The sequence below is a fragment of the Zeugodacus cucurbitae genome, chromosome 3 (genome assembly GCF_028554725.1).
Source record: "Zeugodacus cucurbitae isolate PBARC_wt_2022May chromosome 3, idZeuCucr1.2, whole genome shotgun sequence".
Lineage (NCBI taxonomy): Eukaryota > Metazoa > Arthropoda > Insecta > Diptera > Tephritidae > Zeugodacus > Zeugodacus cucurbitae.
In genome coordinates, this window is record NC_071668.1 from 18808558 (window position 1) to 18833283 (window position 24726).

Below are 24726 nucleotides of genomic sequence, written 5' to 3' on the forward strand. Positions count from 1 at the left end.
AAGTTTGCATATCGTTTTAACGTAAACTAGTATTGACACCGATAATAATTTCAGCCTTGAAATCCAACGCAGAATCACTCTTGTCAACAGGTGGTACTATGAACTCAGTAGGCAATTGAAAAGTAAAGCCCTCTCTCGACGAACAAAAACTAAACTCTACAAGTCCCTCATCATTCCCGTCCTACTTTATGGTGCAGAAGCGTAGACGATGGCAACATCCGATGAGACGGCACTAGGAGTTTTCGAGAGCAAGGTTTTGCAGAAGATTTATGGCCCCTTAAACATTGGCAACGGCGAATACCGCAGAAGATGGAATGATGAGCTGTATGTGTTATTCGATGACATAGACATAGTCCAGCGAATAAAAAGACAGCGGCTACGCTGGCTAGGTCATGTTGTTCGAATGGACGAAAGTGCTCCAGCTCTGAAAGTGTTCGATGCAGTACCCGCTGGTGGAAGCCGAGGAAGAGGAAGGCCTGTCTTCACTTGGCCAAACTGCCAAAAGGAGAGATGCGTGGCGCGCTGTTGTGGACTCGGCTATAACAGCGGAATCGGTATCTACGCCAGTCAAGAAGAATGATAAGTATTGACCGAATTTGCGCTTGCACTGAACAATTTTTCACATGGGATTACAGAACTTGGAGAGACGTCTCCCCTTTAAATATTGCTCAATTATTCAATGCAATATCACGACAGATATTACTTTGGTTTGTTGTGAGTTGTGGATGGTCGCGGGAAGCTCGTGTCTAGGAGGTGAGAGCGCAACTTTAACCAACTATAACGTCATTGTTGTCGTTTAGAACTAATCCGATAGATCAAATTGCTTAGTAGACGCAAAAATCTTGGTACCTGACTGAACACCATCACCTCGGAGATATTTCAGATAAGGATCGTGGACATAACCGAGGTCCAGAAAACTAAATCACACAATTCAGACAGCTGACAATTAAATTAATTTCGAACGGAGGAGGGTTTTCTGAAAACAATTTTCAAGGACCCAATTATATGAAACCTGGACATAAGTGGACTGCGTTCAAGTTCTTTAAAAAGCTGAAAGAACCAGCAAATGTCCGCTCTGGTAACATAGTAAGCTTTGTTGGGCTAACTCCAGGATCCAAAAATATATAAAAGAAAGGTCATAAGAAGTATTTTAATCTGATTAAGTAATTTGACATAGTCATATTAACTATTTCACTGTTCTTTAGGCATATAGCTACGTCCTTAGAGGTTAAACTTCATTTCCTTCATTGGTCATAGTCATTAGCCGGTCATCGTCCAAATTTTAAGACTCCACTTCTCATTAACGAAAATTCACATTAAAACAAATAAAGGGAATATCTTAATCCATCAAATCTTCGTTGTGAATTCCCGCGCAGTATCTGGCATTAAGTGGGACAACATTTGAACTACTTCGAAAAATTTGAAACTCAAAGTTGGGAATACAAAAGAAACTGTAGCCTATTGACCTTCCATTCGTTCTTCCTTCGGTTAACTTCGAAAAAAACTTGGCTTTATGCACTTTGTTTTACGAGCTCGGCTGGTTCTTGGCTCCGACCCACGGAAATTGCGCTTTGTTTACACATAAACTAGTCACTAAATCGTCTGCGCGCTGCGGTCCAGCCGTCCAGCCGTCCATCCATCCATTCTACGCATTGCACGTCCGTCTCCGTTCGTTGCTCATCCGTTGAAGAAATCCGTTCTTGTGCCCATCTCATTGACATACTCTCAGGTTGTTGGACATGTCTCCGTGGTGTCCGGTTGCTTGTTTCGTTTTGCGATAAGCTCCATTAGTGACTGAGTTAATGGGCTTTAGATAAGTTCATATTATTAAATAGTCGGGCACGCATATGTCTCTGTGTGTGTGTATGTGTAGGATGGGCCAGTTTAGCCGTCAGTAATGACTGTTTACTGCGTTAATCCGGTTAAGAATGAATGGCTGTTTGTTTTTTCATTTTTGTGGTATGAGCGACGGAATTCCTTGTTTATGGCGGCATCTGACGCCAGTGCCATATAATGTTTGTCGCCAACAACAACAACAAACATGATTTAGTTGGCTTGAGATGACGGCGAGCCGTGTGGTGCATCAGTGAAGCTGCTCGGGAACTAGTATGTAACTATGAGTGTTGTTGTTATTGTGTACTACTGCCTGCTGCTAAGAAAGTTCTATGCTGTGGTGTCTTCTAATGCGTTCGACTGCCCCACCGCAACCTCAAACAAATTAAGTGCTATTATCGCTTTCCAGCCCAGCAAATCCTGCGCTTATTAACCCGCCGCTTATCTAAACATCTCACATTAATTCATCGACAGCTTCAACGCCTGCCAAATGGTGGCGCGCACTCACATTTCGCCTCAGTGCGTCTAAGATGACGGCCTCACCCGACTCACTAGCTCATTGATGAGTGATGTGCGCATGTGTTGTTGTTGCCTGTTGTCTGTTGCGCCTCATGCGCACCGTTGTAATTGAGGTGATGTTGCAGCGCCACCGTAGAACAAGCGCAGCGAACGCCTTTTGACGCAGGGAAGACTGCAGGTTGTGCCCTCAAAACACAGCAGTTGCTACCAGTTGCTGCATTTCGTCAGTGCCGAGCTACCGAACGTTGAATTTGTTGAGCTCATTCCTCATCTCTGCATCGCTTTCAACGCCGCTGTCGTTGGGTAGCTGCGCAAGTCTCATTTCTGACATGTCGATAAGGATCAATGTTTAATTTGCTGTGGCGAGCAGCCCCGAACATAGCTACTCCCTTGCCTTGCTGACTCACCAAAATTGAAATCTTTGCTGCTCTTTTAACGGATTTCTTTGGCGTGTTGCCTGCGAGTGTTTGCTCATTTGTTGTTTGTTGTGGTTTTTATGATCGCGACTCGTGGGTTTCAACATCCCTTGGTTAATGTGTGTGTTGTTTTTATTGCTTATTGGTGTTGATGTACATACAGGCCGACAGCCGATAGTCAAGTGTGTAAATTTGTTAAACTTCGCGTCTACACAAAGCCTGAAGGAATGATGATCGAGTGTGGACTCTGTATATGGTAAGGTAACGGACTTACATACTAACTGTGGCTGATGATTCTGACTCTTATTCAAAAATCTAAACCAGTGTTGCCACTTTATGAAAGTTTAAATAACTGATTTTATTTACTCCTTTGTGCGAGTTCTTTTGTCAACTCTTTCTTTTCACTCCTTCTGAATTATTTTATAAGTCATTTGTTCATGAAACTGTAAAGAACTGATTCCATGCATTTTCAGTTTTCTCCAGAGCTCTTAAAGTCTTCCTTAAAATATTTTAGTCAAAACTATTCCTCAGTTCTAGATCCATATATGATAACAGCTGGACCACAGCATATGAAGGGTCCAACAGTTAAGATGGAGACAGTGATAATCATGCTAAGACAGCTACCCTGATTGAAGTACTTCGTTTTATCTTTTGATTAAATAACTGCCTGATTGTCGACGAATATTTTGAATCTTTGATAAGAGTTTTTACGATTAATGGGTCGTGAATACTGTCATTCACTCCGACAGCAGAGCGAAAATAGTAGCATTGAAATCGATGACACTACGCTCTAGGCTAGTTAAGGAGTGTCTAACTAATAGCTTTAAGCTATTTTGCGATCCGACGTGTATTGGTGCCGGGTCACCGTGGAAACTTTGTTAACTGCAAAGCGGACAAGCTTGCAAGAGAGTAGAAAAGCAAAATTGAAGTCCGAATGGGTGGCAGTCTATCGTCCACTAGCGCAAGAGCGCTGGACACACAGACATCGTATGAGGTCGCCAAGTGTTGGATAACAACCAGCAACTGCGCAGTTACGACGTCCTTTGGTCCGCAGGAACTGCTTTCTTTCAGCAAGGTCCATCTCGGCGCGATCATTAGTGTGCTTACTGGACAAATATAGCTCGATAGGCACGCACGCGATGAGACTAGAGATCCTGGCAGACGCTGGTTGCTAAAGCTGTATGAAAAAAGGCGAGGTGGAATCATCTAAGTATTTCCTCCTCCAATGTCCAGCTTAGCCAGACTGGGGTTAAAACATCTTGGAAGGCTTAAGAAGTTTCGAGTACCAAATTCAAAGCGTTTTGACGAATTATAAGGGTCTTTTTGATCTGTTAGGAGTTTATTAGTAACACAAATGAGATCTTCGTGCATATGCAGAGATCTTCCTACTAACCTAACCTAGACTAGTTTATAATTTACGTTCTCTAGATATTATTCTCGGATTTAGAGCTATCGTATGTTGAGAATTTCTGATGCCATAGTCTTTAATGTGAGCATCTTTGAAACCTAAAAAGATAATCTGTAGTTGAGTCAAATCTTCTGATGGGTTAAGAACTTTTTATTAAGGACATCGAACAGTCGAGGTCTTTAGCCATATCTCGAACAAAAGACCAAAACTGCGAGCTACACTGTCATCGCCATCCAACACCGCATGGATGCGCTGAAACAGAAGCACTTCATCTGCATTTCGTTAATGTTCGCGAACAAGCAAATGAGGTAGCGCGCACACTCGCATGCGCTGTGTGTGTTTGGGTGTGGGTCCGCTGTTCGCTGTACATCATGTACATATCTGTCCAGCGTCGCAAGCGCAGTATATTTATGGGTTTACATTAGGCTAAACCTTTTTAGTCACACTTTACAAGCGTTGCAACCGTTGGTTGTTGTAATTGCCGATAGTTCGTTTAAATTTGTCTTGACCGCCACTGTTGTTATTGTTGTTGTTCTCGTGTTGTTTACCTTGCGCTGCTGGTTGACAAGTTCGTTCGTTCATTTGTTTGATTCTTTATTGTGGATTTAAGCACTCAATTGAAGGCGGTGTTTCGATTTTTATTATTTATTCTACTATTGATTTATTGTTGTACGCTGCATTGATTCATTTGTTGTTTTTATTATAATTGTCAATTTGTCAGTTGTTGGCGACAGCAGCATTTATCAGCGCACACATTCACTAATACAAACAGAAACACTCAAACATTCGTACATTCCTCGCATGCTCTCACAGAATGCGTCGATCAATGTGACACTGCGGCGTTGAGTACGCTGATCGGCTGTGAATGTTGGCGTCATTAAAGACATTTGTGCATTTCTCATTTGAGGAAATATTTTTTATTGATTGCCCGGCAATTAAGTGAATGCTTTTAATGATTGGTAATATCTTTATAACAACAGGTATGCATAGGTCCCCGCTTGTATTCAGTGATTTCGTTTTCAAGTCTTCAGTATGTAGAAGAGTATTTGGACCCTAGTTATCTAATGTTTTAAGCTTTTGAAGGCATATTTATCACCGATTCCAATTAAACCTGAACAATCTTCAGAGAGTATATAGCAAAGTGGTCTTTCGTTATAACAAATGGTCCGTTGGCAGTTTTCGAGTAAATTCAAAATTCTGTTCCCAGTCGAAATCCCCTGCAATTCGATAGAAATTGGCTAAGATCCGAATTTTCTGCACGCCTGAATAAGTTTCTCATTAAATAAAGGGTTTTTTTTGCAATAGGATAGCTACAAAAGTAGACCGATAGAGACAGCAAATGCCGCTATATTTTCCCCGCTTTTTTGACATTTCTCTTCAGTAAAGTTTGCCATCTCATTGTGGCAAGATATACGATCCAACAAGTCCAACTTATGATGAGGCTCATTTCGGGCTGAATGGCTTCGTCAATAAGGCAGCAACCACACTTACTCCATGAGTCACCATTGCATCCCGAAAAAATTACGGCTTAGTGCGGTTTATGGGCCGGCGGCGTCATTGGGCCGTACTTCTGCCGTGATAATCAAGACGTTACTGAGAATGGGAATCGCTACCGCTCAATGATAACCGAATATTTTTGGCCTGAATTGGATGATATGGATTTGGGCTGTATGTGGTTCCAACAGAACGGTGCTACACGATTTGACTCCGTTAGAGTATTTCCTGTGGGGCTACGTCACGTCTATGGTCTATGCCTGCGACGATTGATGAACTTTGTACGAATATCGAACGTGGAATTGCAGTAACGGCCGATTTATGCTTGAAAACCGTCGAAAGTTGGGTTCAGCGTCTGGTCGAAATAATTTCATTGATATCTAAACCCTTTTTCATTATTATTTTGTTCTTATTGAAAAACCCTTTATATAATACTTGGAGAGCCCAATGCTTTTGTTGTATAATATGAAAAATTATGTTAGAAATTGAAGAAAAAACTGGATCAATATATATTTAATCTAATCCTTTATCTCTCAGAAATTGGGAGGCGGACTACCTCTACACTTTTAGCTTAGACTTTCTTAACTATTTTTAGTAATATTTCGAATGACAAATGTCATATCCTACCTACCCATTAATATTAAGTACTTGGTATAAGGTCTTCACAACAAGGTCTTTGAGATAAGGTGGGATCATTCCTTAAGGCCTTACTCTTCATTCAAAAACATAACATGTAGTAGAATCAGAGAAGTAATAGAACCCGAATCATTATATTTTACTTAATTGTTTGACGTGATATTTGCTCTCTATTGTTGGATCCACAAGACTACCACACAATTTCGAATAATATTAGGACATGGAATAGGCCCATGACAATTTGATTCCAAAACGTCCCTTAATACCATCTAAATGGTCTTATGACTCCAGATCATAAGACTTCAGATCTTCATTTGGTAAAGTGAGAAGCAACAGTTAAGACAGCGGCATTCACCACAGTTAGAAGTTAAAGGTATAAAATGTGGTTCTGTTAACAACAACTTTCTATTCAAAAATTCATTAACTCATAGAATTGCTCTCGTATTATGAATAATCTATTAATCAATTGAGTCATAAAGTAATCTAAGCGAGATTGATTCGTATTACATTCATATTATGGAAATAAACCGGCGTTAAACCAGTTATTAAGATATTCTAAACTAGCTTGTAATTGTCACAAAATTAATTGTATTTGTGAACTAATTCAATTTAATGCCAATCAATCAGAGCATCGGCTTAGATAAACGCTAATCGCTAGACTTTAAACGCTGGCTGTCAACTGTCAGCTTGAGCATAACAAACAGATGGAGTTCGTGGAAATAATTTAGTAATAAAATAAATGTCATGCTTTATTAATAATAAAATAGCTACTATGTGTAGATGAATGCGTAATTACAAGCAAAATTGAGCCATAAGGCCAATCTCGAGGTTAGTTATAGCAGTAAATATTGAGTTGTTGTAGTTGAAATGAGATAAAGGTGATTATTTGATTCTTTCTTTAAAAGACGTAAAACTCAACTTCCGTTTTGTCTGAACATTCAAAAATTGTTCATTGCTTCTATGATTCTTAAAGATATTGATTTATTTTTTTTAAGACAATTAAGTTGATTAAGATGACCAGAAGAGTTAAGTTTCCATGGGATGCTAAAAGCAGGTGAAATCGATGCTTAATGATGTCCCAACCTCCATATTCATGAGTCAGGACATGACTCCGTGTAACTTTTTTCCTAAAGAGAACCTTAAGGCTCAACCCACATTAGTCAAAAACGTATTTTACTAATAAGACACAAAAACATATTTTGTTCTAGTCTAAACCAAGCGAACATTGGTTTTAGTCCCATTTTGTTCGGTATGGTTTGTCACATATGAAGCTAAGGGATGTTGTCGCATCAGACAAGAAGAGACGTCTTGACTAATCCGGTGTGGGTTGAGCCTTTGGTGAAAATATGATATGTGGCATAAGTGTTTCGTATAGCCAAAAAACCGTTATTTTTGTTGTAGCGGTATAAAACATGCCCTAAATAAGTCTGAGAAATTCAGATGATATCACAGTTCTTGGTCGAATAAGAATACGGGTGCGTTCCGATTACGTAGACCTGATTGTCGTGAGAACAGTCAAAGCCCCGTTGTACGTGGATGTTCAAGAACATTTAGGAATACTTTAAAGCAAAAATAGAAATATAATTTATAGGGAGTTACTGTATCATTGATCGAGAGATCGTGGAAAACGTAACTGAAGACGATCTCAAAAATCGCGTTTAAGAAATGTTTCGACGATTACAAGAAGTGCATAATATCGAATGGGGACTATTTTCACTACTGTAGACGAGTGAATGAATATAAAAAAAACGAAAATTCCCGTTATTTTTTTAACACACCTGGTATATATATGGATGCCAATCTGAAAAATTTTATAAGTGTGTCTAATTTATGGTTATTCTTCGTCTGACCACCCAGTCAGCAAATGTTGCTCAGGTGTCTTTTAGTAAACGTCACACTTAATAGTAAAATTACAATAAAAAACTTGAAAATCAACAACAACCCTACTGCTATAAAAATATAAAAGACAAGTGCGAAGAGAAAAATGATTGATAAGATGGTGAAGATTTGAATTATAGCTGCATAAAAATGCAAATATTTCGACAGGGACAGAGACACACCATACCGACTTGAAACATAAAAAAAAAAAAAACGCTTTGGATCATAAACAAAAAAACGACGTTCAATCAGCAACTCAACTCCTACCATCACCAAAATTAGAATAAGAAAGAGTTTGTCTCAATAAGTTAACAGTAAATGTGTGTAAAAGAGAAAAAGCGATGATCGCGATGTGTCATTGGTGGCCACCACAAGTGACAACAACAGCAACCACATTATTTTCTTTTTTTTTCACTTCCAACAACATTTATAAAGAGATAAGTAGCAATAACAACAACAACAGTAGCTACAGCCGCCGACAGACGTCTGCCGCCGAGACATTCTTATCAATTTTACGACTTTAGCGTCGCTGGGGGTGCACCACGACGAGTGCTGAGCGACATGCGACAACTTTCATATGCTTAGTGGCATTGATGTTGTTGTTGTATTGTTTATTACAATAATTGGCGTTTTACAATTTCTTTGTGTGGCGACAATGGCCATAAACTCACATACAAACGTGATACATACTACATATCCACGATATTCACCAGCGCCGCCTGCCTGCCCCAATATGTTTTTCAAAAACAATAACATTTAGTTACAAAAACAATGCCATCGAGCTTTTACACTCGCCTTCTGCACGACAACTAATAATAATAATTTTTTTATTAACTCACTTGACACAACGTTTAATAGGTGTACCTGAGTTAAGCCGCCTGATAAGCCTCTCCATTAATAATTTATTAGCACAGCCGTATGGCGCTTTTGGTTGTTGTTGTGTTGTGTTTATTGTTGGTTTAAGTTGGTGTTATAACCGTTTTGCTAGTTATTGTTGCTTTTAGCGATTTCGTTGTTATTGTTGCATTTTACAAGCAAGCTCACGGGAGGGTTACACACACACTCCCAATATGTATATCGACTGTTGCAGGGGCAACTTTTAGGACGGTGCGTAAAAATCAGTATGAATGAGTGTGGTGACTCACTTTTGAGTATTTGAGAGTTAACTGGGTAAGTGTACAGTAAATTATTGAGGAACTTTTAATGAAATATATTAAGAATGCACGTATATTGAAAAAATTATTAAAAACAATACAATTTTAAGGATATTTTACAAAAAGAAAAAATGCCTTTGGATGGAAAATTGTGGACTCATCAACCCATGAAAGTTAGCTGTTAGGTTGTATATGCTTGGATTAACATTTTTACTTCATTGTATGATGTTATCTCATATTATATATACGAGGTGTGTTCAAAAAATAACGGGAATTTTTGTTTTTGGAAACAAATACTTATTATTATTATTATTTATATATTAGGTTGGCAAATATCTCCCTTTCGTTTTTTTTGCTCTTTATTCAATGCTTTATAAAGAGTGTTACAGTGATCGGATATCTATCTATATCTATGCGCCGTTTCGTTCGATAATCTGTTTCCATCTAGACGACAACTTCAGAATACCCCCTCGTAGAAGCCCCCCTCCTTATTTGCGAAGAACTCGGACAGCCACTTTTCACAAGCCTCTTTGGAGTTTACACCACCAAGGGCGTTCGCCATGGACAGGAAGAGGTGGTAAACACCTGGCGCTATGTCCGGACTATATGGTGGATGCGATAAAACCTCCCATCCGAGCTCCCGTAGCTTCTGACGAGTCATCAACGATGTGTGTGGTCTGGCGTTGTCCTGGTGGAACACTACACCCTTCCTGTTGGCCAATTCTGGACCGTTCTGGTCGATCGCCTGCTTCAAGCGGTCCAGTTGTTCGCAGTAGATGGTAGAATTAAGCGTCTGGCCATATGGGAGCAGCTCATAGTGGATGATTCCCTTCCAATCCCACCAAACACACAGCAAAACTTTCCTAGCCGTCAATCCCGGCTTGGCCACTGTTTGGGACGATTCACTGGCCTTCGTTTTCACCCGCTCTGAATCGTCGAAACCATTCATCCGCAGTTCGAAGTGATAAGTACCATCCCCCAAAACACTATTAATCTGACGGAACGTTTCTCTAGCGGATTTTCCGTTAACGAAGGAAAACTTTAATATAGCGCGAATTTCGGCGTTAGTGAACTCCATGTTTACACGTCTATAACTGTTGACAAAAAGGTGGAAGGGAGATATTTGACAACCTAATATATCCCACATTAATGTTGACGCCTTTAAAATAGTTTCCATTCGATTATTATGCCAGCGCTTCTTCTGATCGTCGAAACACTTCTCCAAAGTTGATTTTTGCGATAGCTTTTGGCTTTTTTGAATTGTCGAAACCTTGTCAAATGACAGTCCTTAAAACTTATCTTAATTTTTGGAAACTGGAAAAGCTTACACGGAGTCGAGGCTAAGACAAACTAAACATAACAAGTTCATTTCATTATATGAAGGTAACTTGTTATTGTTCAATTATTATCCGATAATATGTTAATCGATTAATATTCTCTTTCAAGGTCCCACTTATTAAAAGGTTTAAATTTTTTAGATATGTTTGGGATTTTTAGAGATTATCGCCTCATTTTATAGTTCCACATCTTTTTGAGGATTTGGGTATGGTGTTATTAGATTTTATTCCACACCAGGTTTGACTTAAATAGCTCATTTAATTTATTATTATGGCCAGTCCTACGCTCAATAAAAAATATAAAACCGCCTATCCAGAGATCACATCTTCACTGTTTTGATAATTTTTTTAAACAACGAAGAATATGTATACCGATTTCTCTAAATCAATTGTTATCGATATTTTCATCATTTTGATATTTATGACTTGGATTTGCCAATTTTTTTACAATCGATGAGTAACTTAAAATATTTTTGTCTTATAAAAAAATAATCAAAAAGAAAAATGTTTCAAATCCACTTACCTTAAATTTCAATTTACAAGTACACACAAATTAGAAATCTGCAAGTAAAAGACAAAATATATCTTTAAAAAATGCAAAAATTTAATTTGATTTTGGATAATTTATATTTTTAACTACATAAATAAAAATTCATCCCACTGTAAGGCAATAAAATGCATTTCAATATTATCGTTTACGAATTTTTGTTCGTGCTCATGCTTTTGTTATGTCAAAGTGGCGCCTAAATTACGGAAATACTGACATACATATATATGTGTATATAAATGAGCATATATACATATGTATATCGACTTACACCTTTATTGTCAGAAGGTAGCAACAACGAAGAAGGTGTGTCATAAACCGTTGTTGGATGGTGTAAAATGAGAAAATTGGAAATAATGTTACATAACAGTGTTCGATCAGAAAGTCCAGGCATACATATATAAATATGTATGAATTAAACACGAATCAGAAAATTTGATATAAATAATTACTCTAAGTTTCGATATTCGAAATTTTATAAGTGGATCGGATGTTCTTTTTACTAATCTGGATATAATTTATTAACCTATATTTTCGACTTGAATAAATTTGCTCCAGTACCGTCGTCTGACGAAGACTAATAATAGACAAAGTACTGAAGTAGAATGAATATATTGAATAGTTGCATGATGAGTCGAAAAATGTAGTGGGGAGAAACTGCACTTAGAAAGTCACTTCTAAACAAGAGATGACCCATTAGAGTTTTCAGGATCACCGACGACTATGCGAATGCTAATCAATGGACAATTCAGACGACATTTATTAATAAAATATTATGAGGAAGATTTGGTATTTAAAGTTCTTTGAGGACGAACTTAATCTTTGAGTTTGGTGCATGAACTGTTGGTGATTTCAAAAATTTCAGAAATCTAGGATCGCATCTTTGAGATCCTATGTACATATATTTGTATCTCCATCTCATACCTTGTACGCTAATAACAAGTAGCGAATCTCAGAAGCTCTATATAACTAGATCCATTATAGGTCGAATGAGTGATAAGTATCTCAATTTCGAGGTTCGACCAACAAACCTCATTTACCTCTTGAACAAAACTTTTACTGAGAGTAAAAATGTAGAAAAGCAACCACGTGAGTGCGTGCAGCTTTCCCATGTATGAGTACACCATCCAAACATAATCTTGCAACAAAGTATGGCTTTACACTCACTTTGCTGTCCATAAATCATTTCTTAATTTACATTTCGATACCTTTTATTGTTTCTTCTGCGCTCCACAATGTTTATTGATTTGGCTTGCTTTTTTTTTGTTTTTAATGTTCTCATTTTATTTGAATTCGTCTCATTTGCTGCAATCTTAATTCAATTTGGCCACTATCGTATAACCTTTTTGTACAACAATTTTCTGGTCATTGTACACATTTATTTGAAATGTCGAAACGCCACACATACATACACACACACACAGTTTGTGTGCGTCGTGGATATGCCACCCTAATGGATTCATTTCTGATACAATTCGGCCACTTCCACGGTGTCGCGTCATTTGTAATCAGTAGCAGACTACACTGTGTCGCCTTCGATGCGCGTTCCACACACTGTCGCCAACATCAGCAACATCTGGGTAGCCGCAGTCATACATATACTGCTACAAATACAAAGTGGTACAAAGTGTTTCGTAGTCTCCATCAGTGGCTGTGCATGACCACCACTCAGTGTTTGGCTCAGAACTTATGCGTTCACATTCAAAACAAAACACAAATTACTCATAAAAATTATGTATGTTAACACGGTGAGAATTCGTCGTGAATGTGGATACACGGAGTGTTGGATAAGTCAGTGGGGACCTCGGAAAAACTACCTGACTCCACGATATTAGATTCAGAAGTGGATTGTAGTTCTTTACATTCCGAAGCAGCAACAAATGTCATGCCTGAGAAATATGTAGAACCAATATGGGGTCTGAGGGAAGAAAGTACTTCAGTTTTCCGAGACATAACAAATACTATAGAAAACAAAGTTGATAGTTCCACAGGGTTCCAAGATCTTCTTGATAAAGTAAAGAAGTTGTTGTCGAATCGATCTTGAAAGATTTAGAACCGGGAACTAGTCACAACTATAATAAAATATACGGAGTGGTTTGAGTCCAATCGCTCTTAACAAATTTAGAAACGGACCCGGAAACCAGTCAAAACTATTCTGTAGATCAGTGTCCATACAACAACAATAACAACGTTTAATTGTGTGTTTTGGTTCAACACTCTAGAAACTATCTCGTTCTCGGTGGTTAGGAGAAGTTTTAGGTTAGATTTAAGTTCATAGAACTGATCCCAACGACGAACAATTGAAACACCGGTTATTGTTGTTGTTGTTATAGTATCAGAAAACATTCTCCAAATATGCTTTTTAGAATACTGAGAATAGATAGGTCCGTCTGTCGTGGGAACACTGGTCTTTAACATCTAACTGGAGATATATGGCAGATAATTTTCGGAGATAAAGAACCAGAAGAATGTAAGACTAAAGTTTCGTGTCTGTGTAAAGAAATGACCTTCCGTTTAAGAAAGATATGACTTCTATTTCCAATAAAATAAAGCCCCAAATTATCGAGCTTTTCTCGTCTCACTATAATACCGCTTGTCATTGCGACCCCGGTAGTTACTACTACCAGCGAGAACCTGCTTCAATTTAAGTTTTCGTTTCTTTCGACTTTTTCAAATAGCATTTACTGTTGTTGTTGTTGTTCTCTTTTTCACCACTTCATTTCTTTGCCGTGTTGAAAAATCGTTGCTTGCCCTTTGTCATCGTGTTGGTCATTTATATTTTTTGTGCCTCTGATAAGCCTCAGCTGTAGCTGTAGCTGTGGCGTTGTGGAGCGCTCTTGCAAGTGGTCTGGCGGATAACTCACGCGTAGCATTCGTTGGCCAACGGCCAGCCAACTGTCGCGGTTGACTTCTGACTATTACTGTGCCAACCACGCTGCAACGCTTGGTGAAATTAATGAAATAATAAGTTGTTGCATTTTTTTGTTTTTATTTTGGCATTTTGTTTTTGTTTATTTCGATTTTTCGCAAATTTTTGCTTTATTTTCATTCTGCGAATTCTTGCCATTGCTTTGGTAGAATTTTGCTTGTTTATGGATATTTTGGCGCCAAGGCTTATCACTCAATGGTAAATGTTTTAATGGTGTTGCTATTGTTGTTTTTTGTTGGTTGGTACGCTGGTTGTTGCCTAAGTTCACACACAAAGAAGCTCAAAACACTTTGCAAAAAGGATTTATGATTTTTTTTTGTTTTTGTTTTTTGAACGGGAATACATGTGTGATGATGAATTTAGTCAGATGTGGTCACATAAAGGTATCGGTATATAAATATAGTATGTATGTGGTAAAGAGGTGACCCAGTGAAGCTTAGAAATTGTAAATAATATTTCGATTAATATTTGTTAGAACAGTTCAAAGTAAAACCAATTCTCGAACAAGAACGGACTGATTACTATCCCTTTGAAATTATCCCTATTTCTTTCTGAGTCTCAATACTTATATAATGGAATCCTAAAAGCACACTATGTTCCAAAGTAATTAATAAAGATAACATACAATTAGGCTTATTTTAAAAATATATGTAAATATCAAAAATAGTTTTAAATATTTTCATTTGTTTCAATTTGATTCCAATACCAACCGTATAATATAAATTTTACTTAATTGTAATCTAAATCTGGTGTACTCTAGTCCAATATATAGATAAATAAGCATTCTCAATCAAACATGAAACAATGAATGGTCAAATGTCCTGGTCTGTGAAACCAGAAATATAGTAGTCCTATTGCACGGACCGACAACTATTATAATAATTATAAATGGAGTTAAAGCGAGAATAAGTTAACTCCAAATGATTAATAGAAACCCCTTAGCAGAATTGATAGGAACATATTTGTTTGTTCAGGATTGTGATGTTGAAAATCAGTGATGGAAGCTATAGCTATCTAAGCATATACCTTTCGATACTTTCTGTAACTAAAGACCATACATAATAGCCTTTTCGCACAACCAAATTAAATGAATACATTGAAATTATAATTGAGAAATTGAGTTTTTGCCTTTCGTACAGCCGGCTAATCGATTAACGATCAGCTGTTATACATTTTTGTTTTGCTTGCTTTTAGTATTCGATTAAAGATTAATGTAGAAAAAATATATTTTTATTTTGTATGGTAAATCGATCTAAATCAGCGCTTTAATCGAGCAAAGGTAGATTAATTGATCAATTTACTTATATGCGAAAATGCTATAAGTCCTAACATATTTTTTATTTTATATATATTAAAGAAATGTTCTAAAATCTTGAAGCAAACGAAAATCCTACAAATTTTAGGGTACCTAAACTTCATTATAAGAAATATGATAAGAAAGATTGGGTCATTACATGACTCTTTCCTTCTATACCATCTCTCACACAAAAACGAAGGGAATGCGAAAGTAAGTAAATCAGTGAAAGTTATAAGCTATAAACCTCAAGGAACTATTCTCATCCAATATTTATTTTCAAATACATATTTAATTCAAATACATATTTAATTCAAAAAAATATCTCGAGAGGAAATAGTTCCATCTAAATTACGAAATTATGCAATAAATCGTATTTCACAATATCTAAATTTTTCAGCATATTAAACAATGACATGCGTAAAATGTGAATGGCACAGGAAACTCTACAGTTCATTTAATTAAATAAATATCAATTAAATCAATGCGGATTACGAATTACGTTCAACACTTATCTATACAAAAACTAAAAAAAGTTATGATTAACTTAAATAAAATGGAAAGCAATTGTATAGAAAATAAAACTTTTTTAAGTGCACAATAACAAATCAGAACACGAATACAAATGTATACAAATAAACGGAGAAGCATAACCGTAATAACAATAATAAATTATATCAATCATACGTGAATAATAATAATTTGAGTTTATCAAATAAATTTGTTTATTTAATTAAATGTTGAAGTGGCACAAGCAAAAGTTATCAAAAAACTAGCAATTCACCTGTCAGCTAACAAATTAAAACAACAATAATAATAAAGTATTTTGTTATCAACACACATCAGTCCCTTTTTGGAAATTATATTCTATTTTTTGATTGTTGATAGCGTTTTTTTATAGTGACGTCATTGTTGGCATGCTAGTTTTATATTAAAATAGAGAATGTACTACATAATGGTATGTGTACAGTGAAGCGTGTAAGCATTCAGATAAACATATTTTTTAAGTAAACGAGAACTTTTCTTTTAAATTTTTGGATTTTAAAACTGCGGACATCAATTGGGATAAGCTCGTGGACACCGTGACGGCACTCCAACTGGTATCGCAAAGGACCAAAAATGGTCTATGTGTGGCTTTTTGGCCTACCAGTATAACCTAACCTAATTCGGATAAGTTCAACATTTTTCGGAAAAAGAAAAGTTTGCAACTCTAAAGCGATATAGCACTAATGTACAAAAAAATTTAGTACTCTTAAGCAGTTAAGAATCTTTATTTAATTTAACCCTTAATTGTTCTAAATTTATAATGAAACAATTAACTAATTATCCAATTAGTACTTAATTGAGTACAAAAGGATTCACATGCAATCCAGTGAAGTGTTATTAATGCTTTACAACAACACTTTCTGCCTGCTTAAGTTAATCAGACAATCAATGTTACCCTATGTTCTTTGTTTTTTAACATAGAGAGAAGAGCTTTCGATTCTGTCGTGACATGATTAAAATGATAAAAATTAATATTACAAATACAAAAAAACAGATTTCGGAGTAATTAGAGAAATTTATTTAACTCAATGTTTACTTGCTCTAAATTTGTCGTGAAGCAATTAGCTAATTGCCCAATGTTACCCAATGTTGTTACGCTTAATTTCCTTGGACAATGTCAGATTGGCACCCTAGACTCGGTTTTATTGATAAGAAAAGTTCAATATTTCCGTTGTAAGCTACAAATGTTCGATTCCATTCTATTCACACAGAAATTTCATACACAAAACGGAAACACTTTCTGTGCATTTTTGACACTAAATGTTTATGCTAAATTCAGTACTAATGTGCTAATGAGGTTCTGAAATCATAAAGGTAATAGGGCTTTGACGATGGGAGCTTGGTTGTGGGTTGAAAGCAATATTGTTTCTATTAATTCCAGATCCTGATGACATTAAAGTAAAATTGTTGAATCCTATTAGACACTACTTTGATGCTATGTGAAACTCAATCAATCATTTTTGTGGTACTAAAATCAATAAAGAGATTCATAAATGTTTATTGATATCAATTTGAAATGTTTTTAGACATAATTTCCAGATCATGATCATCGTTTTCGCCTATAGTCATAGCATGATTGATGACACACTTCAAGCATAATTGTTAGTGAGACTATCGGTCAAAATTTAAAAAACTAAAATCGGTATCAGCTGACTATTCTGATGACTAAAAAAATCATTTCTAGGTGTATAGTATAAATATGTATGCATTGTAGCAAATCATGCATTGTCTTAGTGATGTTTTCAATTGTTCATTATTAATAATTTTTTGAAGCGGTAAATTAAATGTCACTTATCGCATGCGATAATCAAAGTCTGGTGCATTTTGACTACTGTTTAACTGTCCTATTAATCTCTTAATCAATTTGGACATTGAAATATGACGAGCACAATGACAATCGCGTACACATGTTGCTTGATTGTAGTCTTCGTACCATACTTCCTGCATTTGAAAATTTCATGAAGATTTCTATATATGTAAGTACATATGTCGACGGAAAACTCCAATTCAATTAACAAAAATAATCTTAAAATAAATATTTGAAAAAATAAACTGATACGCTTGCTACTAAGCGCTAGTAGCACTTCTGCACTTTCTATTGTCTTTGTTATTGTATTAAGTGATACAGCGATAAGCGTTGACAGCCGGATTGTGTAACCGCATTGTCGCATGCGATATCGATCTATTGCTATTGATCACGTTATTTAATTAATTAAATTTATTTTTTGTTATACATATATATGTAATGTTATTTGTTTTAAGTGTGGTAGCTGGTGCTGATATTAATTTGAGGGATAAGATCTAAGGTGATAGTGCGAGCGAGGTAAGTAAAAACTATTTTGATATGGCAAATGGTTCAGTGACTATCAAAAGTGCTGAAGAATTAGACTAGTTTCGTAACATAGATTTTTAAAGCTTCAGTCCATCTACAATATTCAGTCTTTTAAAAGTTGGGGGTTTCACTAAAAGTCGATGAATCCGAATATCGTCTATGAAAGTGCTCTAGGTTTGGTTAGGCAACTGGACACATCGACACAGACAAAGATATCGGCGATCTCACTTATACAGTTGGAACATTGGTCCTTAGTCTTCATGTATCAATGAAACTCTTGGAGCTTCTCAGAAACCGTTTTAACGATTAATTGCGATACCAGACAATTTACAATGTTGACCAAGATGGGCAGTCGAGATTTTTTTCTCGTCCTTTTCAAAATAATTATAAAATTTGCTGTGTCCCAATTTCTAGTATCTAGAAACTCTGGCACTGAACTGACTTAGGGCCAGACTCTCAGCCACTGGTTGTTGACCAGCGTTTACCAAGCTTGCTTGAAGTACAATCGTCTACTGCTAGATCGCAAAAGAAAACCGATATCTTGTTCGGTTCCAAGTCCAATGATAATTGAACGGGAGTAAACTTATTTGCTAGAAGCATGATAGATTGATACATTATTAGATGAAAAACTCCTAAAGAAGTCTGATATGAAGACCTGCCCTAAGAGGAACACTATCTTCTCCAATTAACCCGTAGCAGCGTTTGTAATATTCGATATATATATATATATGGCGTCTAAATTAATCAGTTTGAAAGTCCACTAGGTAGAGGTATACTAGGTGGAATCATACCATTTCCGTGACTGAGTAGAATTTAATTAAAGACTGCATTGACTCCGACACTTACCCACTTACTCTGGGGTTTTGACTCCAAAACGTCGGAAGAACAGAAGGGGAAAAGTTCCGTGGAAAATGAAAACTTAGAGCGTTATTTCAGGAATTGTCTGCTTTCAATCGGTATAGATAGAATATTACATGTGGGAGATGTGGAAAAAATGAGGCTTTTATAATTTCCTATGGATTGCTTGGTTATTTCACTGATTAATTAAGTAGGGTCTCTTAAGATGAGTTGTTTTATCAATTTCTTCTTTCAAAGAATCCACAAACTTCAGTGCTAACATGAGGAGCATATCTTTAATCGGAGCCCAAGTAGTTCTCTCTTTCAAGAGAACTCTCATGCGCCGAACTGTGATCTAGAGTCAGATGACTAACCACGAAGGTTCAATCACAACAATAATGTGTTACAAAAATATAATTTCCGCTTAATTTGCAACTTTATCAATTTAAATTTTAATTTTTCTTTTCCAATTTGTAGATTTCTGTAGATAACTCAAAATTAATCATATCAGAGATGTCAAGCGCAAAGACCAAAAAAAGAAACTATTTACAGAGGCCAAATATAATTTGTGTTGTCTTCATGACATTTCCGTTTTATCAACTGTAAGGTAACCGTTATACAAAACTATAACAAAGTACAAAAACAAACAACAAAATACACAAAGAAATAACAAAATTATTACCGAACAATATTGCCTTGTGATTGAGACTGAGAACTATCAAAGAATTTTTCCGAAAAAATTCGGAACTGTTGTTTTTGTGGGTGTGTGTATTGTTGTTGTTGTTTGGTAGTTCATGTAAGCAGTATGACAACTAATAATTTTCATGCTGTCGACAAGTTTTGATAATTAATTTGATTTATGTTTAGAATGAGTGAGAGAGTAAGCGAGACAGAATATGCTTGAAAGCTATTTGTTGTTGTTTTAAACAGTATTTTATATAGAAAAATATTTAAAAATTTTTATTTTCATAATTTTGTATTTTAAATGCTGATTTTGTGTGCCAAAAATAATGCTGGCATAATTTTGTAATTTTTTTTATTTTATCTCGGCGTTGATTTGAGAAAGCGCGCAAATCAAAATGCCGAAAATTAAAAAATGTTACCAACTTATTATCAGATTTGTGCAGACAACGTTTTACATGCCGAAAATGGAAAAGTTAACAAATCGAGCAAACAGTCTATGCGATTGATAAGCATCCCAGGTGTGGAAGTGGCCTATCAAATATAAACGGCAATGAAGGAAGTGCGACGAACTGCTAATAGCCAAGTAGATAATGTTGTGGAGCCCGTTGAAGTAAGAAGTTTTACAATGACTTCAATTCAATTACTGAAACAATCAATTATGAATTGTCGAGCATGTTGTTCAAATTTGGGTGAACATCAAGAAAAAGCAGAAACGCAAATAGAAAGTAGAAGAATGCGCTACAGTGTAAGAAGAGCGGCTGTGGAGTGGAGAGGCGCGAGTGGGTAGAGTTAAGGAAGCCTAATGAGTAGAATTCTGTGTATGTTAGAAGACTGGGCAATTATTAGAGGTCACATATATACATACACACCTATATATATGTATATATGGATGTGTGTCTATGAATATTGAATTATGCTTGTCTCGACAACTACGGAATGTTTGACATTTCTTAATTAATATTTTCATGTTTTCGCTACCTTTTGAAGATTGTGACATATGTTACAATCTACAAGCTAAATGATAAATTTTGTCTGTAAGTATGCGAATTGCGGCAGATGTGCGACTGCGCGGCTGCAGATGCTGTCGACAATGTTGTGATGCGCAGTGTGCTAGTTGTTGTTGCTATTAATGTTGAAATTAATGACGATTGCAATTAATTGCGGTTGTTATGTGCCATGAGTAGTGAGCATATTATTTTGATAAATCGTAAATGTAGCATTTTTTGGCAATTAACAACTCAATTTCGATTAGATCGCTTGCGGTTGGAGGCGATAGCAGAAGTATAAAAATAAAAGGAAAATACTAAACTAAAAAAAAAATAAACCAAACAGACTTGCAGACCTATGCTACTTCCCGCACTAACACCACCGCCGTCTCACCATCGTCATCGTCGCCACTCGCACCATTAATTATGCATACAAACATAAATTAGTTGAATACGACATAATTAAATTGAATATTTAATGTGATTCAGTTAAAATCGTATTAAGTGCCAGCTAAGAGAGGAGTTTTTTTTGGTGTTTTTGTTAGGGAAATGGTTAAATGAAATGAGCTTAATAAGAATTAGAACGTTTTGGTGGCAATAACGGCCAAGAGCAACACAGGCAACCAACATATTTAGAGGCATTTACATATGAACATATACATATGTGCGTATAAGCATAATAACAAAATACTCATAAATAAACGCAGCGACGACACCTAAAACGTTATACAATACATAAAACTCAAATGCCGTCGGCATTAAAATTTGCTGCCTAATTTATTGTACATAAATTTTTGCTTACAATAAGCGCGTTCGTTATAAGTATCTGACGTTTTATGAGATTTTGATTTTTCATTTTACTTGTTGTAATTAATATTTTTTGTTTATATTTTAGTAAGATTTTAATAAAATATAGTTCAATTAATTTAATTTCACTAATTGAATTCAATTTAAATTATAAGAATAACTTATATATTAAAAATCATATTTTGAAAAAAAAAAAATTAAATTTGAATTTAACATAAATTATTTAGTATATTTAAATTCTATATAATTTTTTATATTTTATGTAATTTTTATTATGTTGATTCAATCTTTTAATTTTAAATTAATTTATATACCATTAAATTCGTTTAAGGTCAAGGAAAATGATACCAGTGCTATAAAAAATAATAACATTTAATTTTAATTTTTAATTCAATTATTTTTTAAAGAAATCAATTTAAACATTAGTTTACGGAGTATGTAGCCTGTTTTATAAAAAAAATATATTTTTTTACATAATTTAATTCATTCAATTCAAATCTACCGTAGCTTTATTTATCAAAAAATTTAGCCAATCGCAGACAAAGAACGTATATCGTACCTCTCTGTTGCAGAGTTGTATTTCATTTTCAAGTCGATTAAAATTCAATTAAAATTTAATGTGGCTTTTTATTTTGTATGGTAAATCGATCTTAATCAGCGTTTTAATCGAACAGAGGCCTGTTAATCGATCAATCAGCTCCTGTCTAAAAACGTTATTAATTAAATTAAATTTCAATATATCTGAAATGCTCAAGACGTGGCTATTTCCATAAAATTGTCGGATTAGTTGAAATGAATTCAACCTAACTAGTTTCCAACTGAGTTTCTTTGAATTAGAGTTTTTTAATTGGTTAAGATTTAAGATACTGAAATTTGGTTAATTGAATTAAAATTAGTTGAAATTAAACTAAATTAATTTGAACAAAAAATTACGATAATAACTATCATTAATCCTATAATTTAATTTAATTTTTCTAAAATAATGAATTAATTCTTCGATTTAATTTAGTTTAATTGACGTCAATGGTATTGATTGAGTGGAAATTCATTTTAAATTTAATTAAATTACCGTGAATTGAATATAATTAAATAAAACCGAATTATATACACTCCAACTAATTCAGTTGAAATAAATTGAATTTAATTAAACTAAATTAAATTGAAATGAAGAATTCATTCAGATAAATTGATTACAATTGTATTTATTGAGTGGAATCAATTATATTTCATTTAATTAAATGATTAAATTGAATTGTATTAAATTAAATTATAGTGGATATGAATAAATTTAATTTGAATTAAAACACATAAACTACATTTGAATTAAATTAAACAGACTTATTTTGAAATTGATTGAATTAATTAAATAGAACTTAATTTAGCAAACGAGTGAGCTAATTAAAATTAAATAAAAAATAAATAAATTAAATTATATATTTTTAATCAATTTAAGTTCGGTGTTGATTTAATTTTTTAAATTAATGAAAGCAAATTACGTCGAATATACTTAAATTATACTAATGGGAATGCAATTTGTTTTACAACTAGGTTGTAAAATGGACTTCTCAAATGTATTCGAAAATTTACTACGAAAAAAATATATGGTATACCAAAAATATGAAGCTAAATCCTGATACATTATGGAAAAGTCACCCCAACATTTTCTAAATATACTCCCCTAAATTAAAGATTTCAATTTAAAAAAAAAAATTTGGGACTGTATAGATTGACTTTACCCTTTATTAGAAGTCCTCTGTATTGTTGTGGTGTTTTTGAATTGTTGGAAATTACTAGTAATAAATGGCGTTGGTTGAAAAAAGGAAATTAAGATTAAATTGAAATTTATAACATTACAATATAACTAACCATGCCAACTGGATTGTTAAATCAGTCATATAGGAAGCCCTTGTGACACCATATTAAGAGTTATTGATTGATTGGCTGATAACTCACAAACTAATTCTTTATTCAAAAAATTCTTTAGTATAGAATTTTACAAGATTTCCCAACTAAGTGAGAACAATATGCATATTGAACAATTTACAATACAACCTTTCTATTAAAAAATAATAAGAATACTTTTAAAACATGGTGTCATGATGATAATTTCCATTATCCGCATAATCCCTTAATTTACAAACAATAAAATATGAAAGAAACACACACTTAATTAATTGCATTCTTATTTAATAATCATAAAACATTCGCCCAATGACGGCTACCTGCTTAAAGTAATAAATTTAATTATCTGCCACATTCAAGAATCCCGCCATAATTTCAACTAAACGACAGTAAATTTTCAGTCAGACGGTTTAGTGGAGAACTCGTTTTAATGCATTTTAAATTAAAAGCGATTGGCGAAAATTAACAAGAAATACTAATAAATTTTAACAAGCATATTTTGTCGAATGCAAATACGGAGCTGTGAATAGCAATAAAAGTGAAATTAACTTTGAGTTAAACAGTTAAATTCGTTTTTTTCTTCGTTTGTTTGATCCGACAAAAGTGCTATGTAGAAAGAATTAATGAACTATATAGATGCGTATGTGTGTGTATGCTGATTTCTTTAAAATTTACATTTATTTATTCTCGGTTTTACCTTCGATCTGTAGGCGTTGGTTATAAACGCTTTATAATTGAGCTTTATTAAATGAGTGGCTAATTTTATTGAGCTGATTAAGCGAACTCTCAATAGATAAAACACAACAAAAATAGTAGTTCGAAATATTTTTTAGTTTCTGGTTCTGGAAATAGACAGAAGTCGTTAAAAGAAGAAACATCGATAGATGACGCTCTTAAATATATGCTCAATGAATGAGTGATGCTTTTGTTTTTAGAAAGGAATATTGAGATTATCTCAAATCTAATCTTGTCCAAGGATGGAAAACTGTGTTAGACTGATGAAAAACAATTTTTGTAGTATTTAATAGTGATATTGTTGAAAGTTGATAGGCCCACCAAAGCGAAACTTAATGCGAAGTTACTGTCTACAAATTTTGGAATATTTGATATTTTAGTACTTGAATAGCGGTACTAAAGCAAAATCGGATTTATATGTGAGGAAAATGAATTCCAAGTAGAATTTTAAA

At 34.7% G+C, this 24726-nt stretch overlaps 1 protein-coding gene across 1 annotated transcript in view; it reads right to left on the bottom strand.

Moving 5' to 3' along the window:
* The window catches only part of LOC105217266 (homeobox protein aristaless), an 84193-nt gene that overhangs the window by 57415 nt on the left and 2052 nt on the right, over window positions 1-24726 (bottom strand). The window contains exon 2 of the mRNA XM_054227385.1: window positions 11199-11236. The gene's annotated coding sequence lies outside the window, so the exon portion shown is untranslated. The remainder of the gene's footprint in view (window positions 1-11198; window positions 11237-24726) is intronic.